The sequence below is a fragment of the Anabrus simplex genome, chromosome 14, assembly GCF_040414725.1.
Source record: "Anabrus simplex isolate iqAnaSimp1 chromosome 14, ASM4041472v1, whole genome shotgun sequence".
NCBI lineage: Eukaryota > Metazoa > Arthropoda > Insecta > Orthoptera > Tettigoniidae > Anabrus > Anabrus simplex.
Genome location: NC_090278.1, coordinates 87,101,841 through 87,110,813, shown reverse-complemented (window position 1 = coordinate 87,110,813; position 8,973 = coordinate 87,101,841).

The following is an 8,973-nucleotide window of genomic DNA, read 5'->3' as shown; positions in this document are numbered from 1 at the left end:
ACTGTCTGGCCATCCATCCATACCTTACATCACAGCCTGCGCGGCTGCTAGGTAACATTATCTGGCGATCCATCCATACCTTACATCACAGCCTGCACTGTTACTAGGTAACATTGTCTGGCCATCCATCCATACCTTATATCACAGCCTGCACAGTTCTGTAATGAAGATTTTCATATGACCCTCCAGCCATAAGACATATTTATGTCAAAACACGCAACTGTGAATACCAGTACATCCCTCCAAATAGGGTTGGTATCAGAAAGGATATCTGGCCATAAAACTTGGTCATAGGTGCCAGAATTTCATCCTACAGGAGTTGTTTTACCTGATAATGAATCTAGTGTTGCACGCTGGCAGATTTGAACACCTTCTAATATCACTGGACCAAATCGGGATCGAACCTGCCAACTTCAGCACTCTATAGTCACAGCCACTAAGCCCTGCAAATGCTGATATCAGTAAATTGTGTAAAAGACCAGGAAGACTAAGATTATTATTATTACTGCGGTAAAGTGCTCATTCGAACAGTCTAGAATGTGCAAAGATTTCAGAATTAAATCCCAGGGCATCCAGAATTATCTATTCTGTTCCTCTCCATTTCTTCAAAAGTTCAATCTGATAACTTCTGCGTTTTACATAATGTTACATAGACTTTCTTAACATACTGCTAATCCTAGAACTAGGGGTGTGATAGATCTAGACTGCTTCATGTGCTACTGTAGACTGTCTGTCAGAATCTTTCTCAAGTGGACCAAATGTTGTTATCATTGTTGGTAATTTTTTAATCATCATTATTTCATAGAAAGAAACTAATGTAAATTATAAATTAATAAACATAATATTGACCAAATTCTTGTATTGTAACTGTTATAATATGATTACATTATATGAATAATTACAAGAGTAATAAAAGACATGAAATAAAGATAAATATGATTTGTAAATATTCCCTCCTATAAGCCTCCTGCATGTATGAGGCCTGTTCAAAAATAACCACACTTTGAAAATGCTGTGCAAATCCAAAGTCTTAGCGAATTCTGGGAAGCGGCACTGTAACTAGCCATTCGCTGTGCGTTTCTGAAACAGCCATCGAAGTGTGTAGTGTGTGTTCCAACTGTCAACATGTTGGAATATATTACCAATATAATTTATTGTTCCGTTATTGGACATTATAAATTTTCCAGCTAACTCATTCTTGTTGCCAGCATTGTGCCAATTTGGTTTCAGCAGTTGGTAACTAGCACACCTACCAAGATGCATGGCTACTACTACTTCTACTAAAATATTCTCATTCATCTCCTGAATGGGGAGGCAGGCCTTTTAGACGGCATGTCTCAGGCCGAGATATTAGTTACGGTGAAGGAGATGCTTGGAGAAGGTGAGAGGGTTGGTGGCCGTGTCCTGTACTAGGAACTGTCCTGGCTTACAACTTAGTGCAGGAGAATGGAAAACTATGGAAAAATCATTCAACATGGCTAGTGCATACCGTTGAGGCTTCTTGTTCTTCTTGAACAGTTTTCATTCCTCACCGTGAGGGGATGAGGCAGGCCACGTATAGGGTTACGCCCTTTCTCTGGCCAGGAGATGCAGGCTGGTGGGAGAACATGTGTGCATAGAGGGAGATGGGTCGAGGAGGTGTCAGTGTTTGTGGATTTTATTTATTTTGGATTTTTTTTTTTTTCCACAGAGGGGTTTACATTGATTTTTATATATATTTGTTACAATGTATAATTTCTTTTTGTTTGGTTATTTTTGGCATATGAAGCTACATACATGGCTTCTTTTTAAATATGCAACAAATTTGTCCATTTGACATATTTGTTACTGTATTATGAATATTTAGGGTATATACTGTTTTATACACTGGGTATGTATTATTACATATATACAAAAAAATTGTATATAAAGAGCATGGTGATTCACAATTTTATTTTATTTTTACAGCTCTGACACATAATTAATGATTGTTGAAAAAGGTTGGGGGAAGAAGCTGCCTGGTACCTGTACATATATGCACATACACACATCTGTGCTGTTGAGTAGGTTGCATTGATTTTCTGTAGAAAATTCTAATTTGGTAAGTTCAGCCAGTGGTGTTGATGAGGGTTGCTGTACTATGACGCAGTTTTTGGCTTAGGAAGTGGGAGTGTGGATAGTCAGTGGTACGGGGGATGAAAGGATGAAGGAGCGTTACTGTTATTAGGGAGCATTCACCCCTGCATAGCTTTAACTAAGGGGGCCGTCAATCCGTGGGCTAGGAGAGGGTGTGGAAGTAATGGATTGTCGAGGGAGTTCGAAGGGGAGATTTCAGTGGCGTCTGCAGGAGTTTGGTAACGAGAGGATTGTTGCGGTCTACGGACTGCTGTAAAGAAACGTTGGAAGAGGATGGAGATGTATGTGTTGAGTTTGGGAAAAGGGAATATTTCATAGAGTGGTCTCCAGGGTGTGTACTAGCCATGCGTCTTGGTACGTGTGCTAGTTACCAACTGATAATCCCAAATTGGCACAATGGGGCAAAACGCTGGCAATAGAAACGATTTAGCTGGAAAATTTATAATGTCCAATAACGGACTAATTATATTGGTACTATAAATTTTCCATTCGGAACAAATATTTCAGGTTCCCTGTGAAAATCAATTTCTGTAACATGTTGGAATATTGATTATTTTAACAATGAAGGTTCAATCTTGTCCGTATTGACTTAATTCAATTTCTATGAAACACTTTTCTGCCTTGTCAATACTTCACATTTTATTATAATTACCTCCCGTACATGTTTCGAGAGCTCAACTGCTCTCTTCCTCAGCGGTGCAAAACATCAAACAAAAATCCTTACACTTGGCACATTTGTACAATACAGTCATCAACAAAACAAATTACACATAAATCTTGAAATAGTTAAAATATCTCTTTTGTGTCTAAACTGTTCACTTACACTTACTATGTCATTCAGTAAAAACCGTATAAAAAATAAAAAATTAAAATCACAAAATGAATAAAACCTATTAAGTTAGTCACTATATACTAAAATTTGAATGGTTGTCTGCTCTGTTCTTGAAAACTATTCCTTTCCTTAAATCCTTATTTACACCTAAAAAAGAAAAACATTATATTTAAATTTCTTAATCTGTAATTCAAATATCCTCTTAATCTTGTCCGACCATGTTTGTTATTTTCCTCCCCAGTCAATGTAAATTTTAAGTCTATCCTCATCCAAAAGATATTTAAAGAATTTACCAGAATACTGTAGCAACTTCTCCAGCATTTTGAACATTGACTTGTTGAGTGTTTTTGCTGAACATGAAGGAATATTTTATCTCATCATCATTATAAGTGTTTTTATTTCATTTATGCCAATTTTTGTAACTTTACACACTTTTTTTTCTGAATATTTTCCAAATCAGGAATGAAACATGTACTTTCTTAATCATTTAACTAGATTTCAAGCTGGAATATGTTTGTTATTACATAGACTAGCCATAAAAAGCAAATAAGTATTGGAGAGTGGGATTCTTCCTTCAACCTAAACCTTAATTGAGGACACTTAAAGGCAGTGTGGTAGATTGTGTGTCATTGCCACAGTCGCAGGCAGCTGATGGTTTTCAACACCATTTAAATGCCAAGGCAGAACAGCATCCATGATTAGTGTGTATCCGGTTTAATCAGGGGGTGTAGCTGGAATCGCAGGGGCCTTTTATTATGCTGCTTGACTCATTGCCATTGTGGAGGTGCCTTGGTGGACCATTCTTCATTCCATTTCTGTTGTAGCTTAAACTTGTTTACTGAGTGAATCAGTCCTGCTGATATTGGTGGGTTTCTTGAAGCTATTCATTCAGTGATGTAATATCTTATGATCTAAAATACCAGCGTTGATTGGTAACTGTCGGTTGGACACAATTTTTTTATATTCTCGGATTAAGCTGTTTTGTCTCCTAAGCTGTGGAGGAGCAATAAACTGGGGTGGATTTAATGGTCCCAGATATCAGTCTCATAGTCTGGTTTAAATGGACATCAATCTTCTTAACATGGCAGCTGTTGAGCCAGGCTGATGCACAATATTCAGCCACGGAGTAAACTAGGCCAAGTGCAATCATCTGGAGTACATTTGCTTGAGCACTCCGTGAAGTGGCCATCAGTTTATGCAGGATGTTGTTTCTTGACCCTAGTTTAGCTGAAGTCTGAAAAGGTAATAACAGAAATAAATAACAAAACGGGAATCTTAATTTTTTGTCAGAGTTCTTCACCTTAGCAATACCAATGGGGGGGACTGAGGAGAAGCCAACTAAGACATTTTTTTTTTACTTTATTCTCAATCACAAGTGAGGTGTATATCCATTTTTACATGTACATCAGAACGTCATTTTTCCTCCCTAAAAATATTAAAAACTTACCTGCGCAGTACCACGACGTAAGGAAAATTGAATGACAATGAATGACCATAATAAAAAACAAAAATAAATTGAACCTCAAAACTTTGACAAACATTATCATCAAACGATTGACTGTTTGTAGGAATACTCTCCTCTTTATGAGTGAGAATTAGAAATTCTGCAAATATTTAAATTATTTCAATAAAGACTACACTTTCAGGTTTCCTTTTATTTATTTATTTTTCATTTCTCCTTGTCCAGCTTCTACCAGGTAGATGGTATACCATCACTCAATTTTAGGCTATTGTTGCGATGGGGTCGCCACTTATGATACTAATGACAACCGCCAAATTTGAGGCATTGTATTTTTTAAAACTCAGTTTGGTATCATCCTACGAGAAAACTAGACTAATGCTTAAGGTTTTACACACAAGCCTTTATGCCATATATTGGGAAAACAACTGATAGAATTGGGAGGTTACTGGAGTCTCATGGGGTAAAAACCATATATAGGCCAGAGACAGGCGCCATCCTCTCTCCACAGCAAGTGTCTATAGGATCCCGTGCAGCTGCAGTCAGATGTAAAAAGGCACTACAAACACAGCATCGCCACATGACTGAAGGAGCATAACAGACACAGCCGGCTAGGACAAGCAGAAAGATCATCAGTCGGTAAACACTCGCTGCTAGCAGGGCATGACATACAGTACAGCGACACCGAAGTACTGTCAACCATTGTACCTTATCACACCCAGATACAGAGGGAAGCCATTGAAATCCTGAAGCAGACCAACAGGTTCGACCGTAAGGAGGAATCTGAATGTCTAAATAAAGCCTGGTTTCCAGTCCGGAAAGCCTTAAATCCTGGAGGACACGATGGTCGTGGCAGACCACAAAAAGCAATGGGTGATCAGGTTGCCTATCTCCGTCAAGGCAGACTGACGTACATCGGGCTCCTTAATGCTTCAAACGTTGACTGTAGACTAAGCAGCACACCGTAGCCTGCACTGTGTAATGAGGTGGATTTGCTACACCACTCCATTCCACTGCTATGGAAGTCAGTCGGAACCCTTGACAATGCCGAACACAGTCTTTGGTGAAATGTTGGTACCATGCTCCTGGACCACGGCCTACAAGCCCAGAAAACACTGACATGATTTGTAATGCCGGCCGTGGAAGCCTCACTTGCTATATACAGTAGTTCATGTTTCCCATCAAGTATTGCTCATTCAAAAAGGCCTAAAACTTACTTTTTCCTGAAGGTTAAATTTTGAGATATTCTGAGGCCTTTCTCCCTTTCCAGACTGCAACTTAGAAAACCCCCAATAATTTTCAAAACCTGGCACATCTGGTTCTACTAATATGGTGATGACACCCTGTGCAGTTTGACAGGATTTTTCACAATGGGGTCATTTAGGAGAGGGCACAACAGCAGTTAGTTCTTTACATTGTTTAGTTGTTTAAGATCATGTTGCATGACTCCTGGTCAAGTGTAAATTGCAGAAACTGTTGCCTCACCTCTCGCCGAAAAGTAGACAAGTACAACTTCTAATGAAGGTCTTCCCCCAAAATCGCGCTCCTCCCGACTCCCGAAAAAATTGCCGGGAGCGTGATTGCGCTCTTCTCGCTAGTGTCTTAATAACTGAATATTGTTTTGTTGATGGGTGAAAAAACTGGTTGTTGTAGGATAATAAAGGCACAGAATTTTCATTATTGTATGCAGATTGTCACTATGTTTGCTTGTTCGGGTTTTATGAGTGCTTGAACTTGGTGTATGTTTTATGAAGCGTTGCTGAGTAACTAGTGAAAATGGCAGCAAGGCATAATGCTGACTGTGATGTGTTCACGAACGATGACGAGTTAGTGGAGTATTTGAACACTTCACCCTTTAATTGGAGTGATTCCGAGAATAATGACTCGGACAGTGACAGTAGTGAGGTTATGGCGGGAACCACGCAAATAAGCGCTGCGAATATATCTGAGAGCTTGGAGGATTCTGAACTTAGTGATGGAGCAAGTGATGGTCCTGAGAATGAGGATAACGATGACGATGGTGATAGCAGTAATGCTCCCCAAAGATCTGTTTTCAGAGGAAGTGATACTCGCTATCACCCTGCACCTTTCTACTTGGAAAATCCAAGTCCAAAGCATGTCCCACGTTGCAACGCGAAACCCATTTCGTATTTTTATCTCTTCTTTATTCAGGCTCTGTGGCAGCTAACGGTGACAGAAACTAATAGATATGCTACTCAATTCTTGAGGTCAGCACAACATTTGAAGCCAAATTCTCGCGTAAAGCAGTGGCGGCCTGTTACTCTGAAGGAAATGAAAGGTTTTTTCGCTGTGTTTTTAGAGATGGGAATTACATGCAGACTGACAATATCTTCATACTGGAACATTGATTCTCGAGTCATCCCATGGTTTTCAAAGATGTTCTCAAGGAACAGATTCCAGCTAATACTGAATTTTTTCCACCTTGTGAATAATGATTCGTTGTTTCCACCCGGCCATGAAAAATATGACCCATGTGCTTGCTTCAGTCCTTTTGTGGATCACACCAACAATTTGTTCAGGCACCATTACACTCCCCGCCAACACCTTAGCATAATCGAGTCACTTGTTGAAATAAAATGTCATTCCTCTTTGTTGCAGTATCTTCCAAACAAAAAACATCACAAATGGGGGATAAAATTCTGGATGCTGTGCGACTCAATATCACATTATTGTTTGGGTTTCTTCTGCTACCGCGGAGAAAAGAGCAGTGTTAATAGGAAAAAAATATAGAGAAACATGGACTAGCATTTCTTGTTGTGACTAAATTACTGGCGACAAGCAACTACCTAATGCAGGGCTATCATATGGTAACAGATAATTTATTTTCTACGATTAGTCTGGCCCAGCATTTGTTTTCTAAGGACACATACTTCACAAGTACTCTCCGGCGAAACAGAACTGAAAGATAAATTTTCTATTGGTGAGCCTAGGTATTTTAGAAAGGACGAGGTCCTGCTAGCTGGGTACCAGGAGGAAAAATCTTTAAAAAAATACAGTTTTGCTCTTGTCTATGCATTCCATTTCCGAAAGCAAAACTACCACCAAACCAAGAAAGAACAGATCTCCTAAGGAGGTAATGAAATCAACAATTATACACCATTACAACGAATTTATGGGAGGTGTTGACGGTTCGGATATGATGCTATACAGTTACCTAGATGAGCGCCGGACACTCAAGTTTTGGAAGAAGGTTGCCGTCTCAATTTTTGCGAGAATGGTGCTGAATGCATATATTATCTATAAGGAAAAAGGTTAAAATTGACATCCTCCATTATTCTTGAACTTGAAAATGAGTGGATGTCAGAAAAAGAACCCCTTATCTCCAGCACAACATCAGACAGATCCAAGTCTTCCTGGAGCACTACTGGAAAAACTTCTGAGACGCAACCTAAAACGATGTGCTGTGTGTAGCAAGAAAGATGGTGGACCAGTAAAGAGATTCCATCTACAGTGCGTAAAGTGCAAACGGAGGCTTCACCCATTATGCTTGGGGGTCCATAAGTTTTAAAAGTGGTAGTGACTGAAAAAGTGTAAATACGTACATGATTTTCTTGTAGATACTGTTAAAATAATTTCAATAAATACTAGGCGCAATATCCCAAGTTTCTGATGAGTACACATCATAAGACATCCTGACACATCTTTCTTAGGTGAGTACCTACGTATTTCAGTTAACTTTAGTAGGTCTGAACTTGAAAATACAATCTGTTCCATGCTAATTTCCCAGGAAAAAACATTTTCTTCCCCAAATGTGACCTTAGTGAGTATTATTTGCTATCAATATCAATACAGTCAAACTTTCTAAGTGACTTGGGACAATAATCAATTATCTGTATTTAGAATTAGGAGAATTATTGTTCATCTTGTTCAGCCTTGCAACTTGGTCATAAAGCAGGTGGCATTCTTAGCATACCCACTGTAAACAGGCGTGGCACTAAAAGGATTAAGTAAGGTCTGATTGGCTGTAGCTTTGTTAAGTTGGTGCGGCTGTTGAAATGCGCTCATGTGCTGTCTTCTGTCATACCTTGGCCATGAGACATCACCAGTTACAGTCATAACATCATTGTGTATAGTTCAGTGTGGGCAGTTGAAATGTTTCAGTGTGAAATAAGGTCTTTTTACAGCAAGGAACATGTCAGCTGCCGACATTCATTGGCATGTTGTACAGAATAAGCAACATGGCTGCTCAAACTCAAGAGCTAATCTGATCTTTTGGATGGGAGCAAATGGACCACCTCTGTACATCCCGGACCTTGCACCGAGCGATTGTCATCTGTTCCGTTACCTGAAGCAGTTCCTCGCTGGTCAGCGGTTTGACACCGACAAAGAAGTGAATTCAGCAGTTGAAGATTGGCTTCAGTTACAGGCGGCAGAGTTCTATGATGAGGGGATACAAAAATTGGTTGGGCGGTATGATGAATGTTTAAACAAACACAGTAGCTATGTAGAATAATAACTTAATGTGTAAAGAGGACATAAGAAAAAGGTTTTGTTTCTAATGACAAACAGACCTTACTTAAAAAATAGCCTTTTTATAATGCACCAA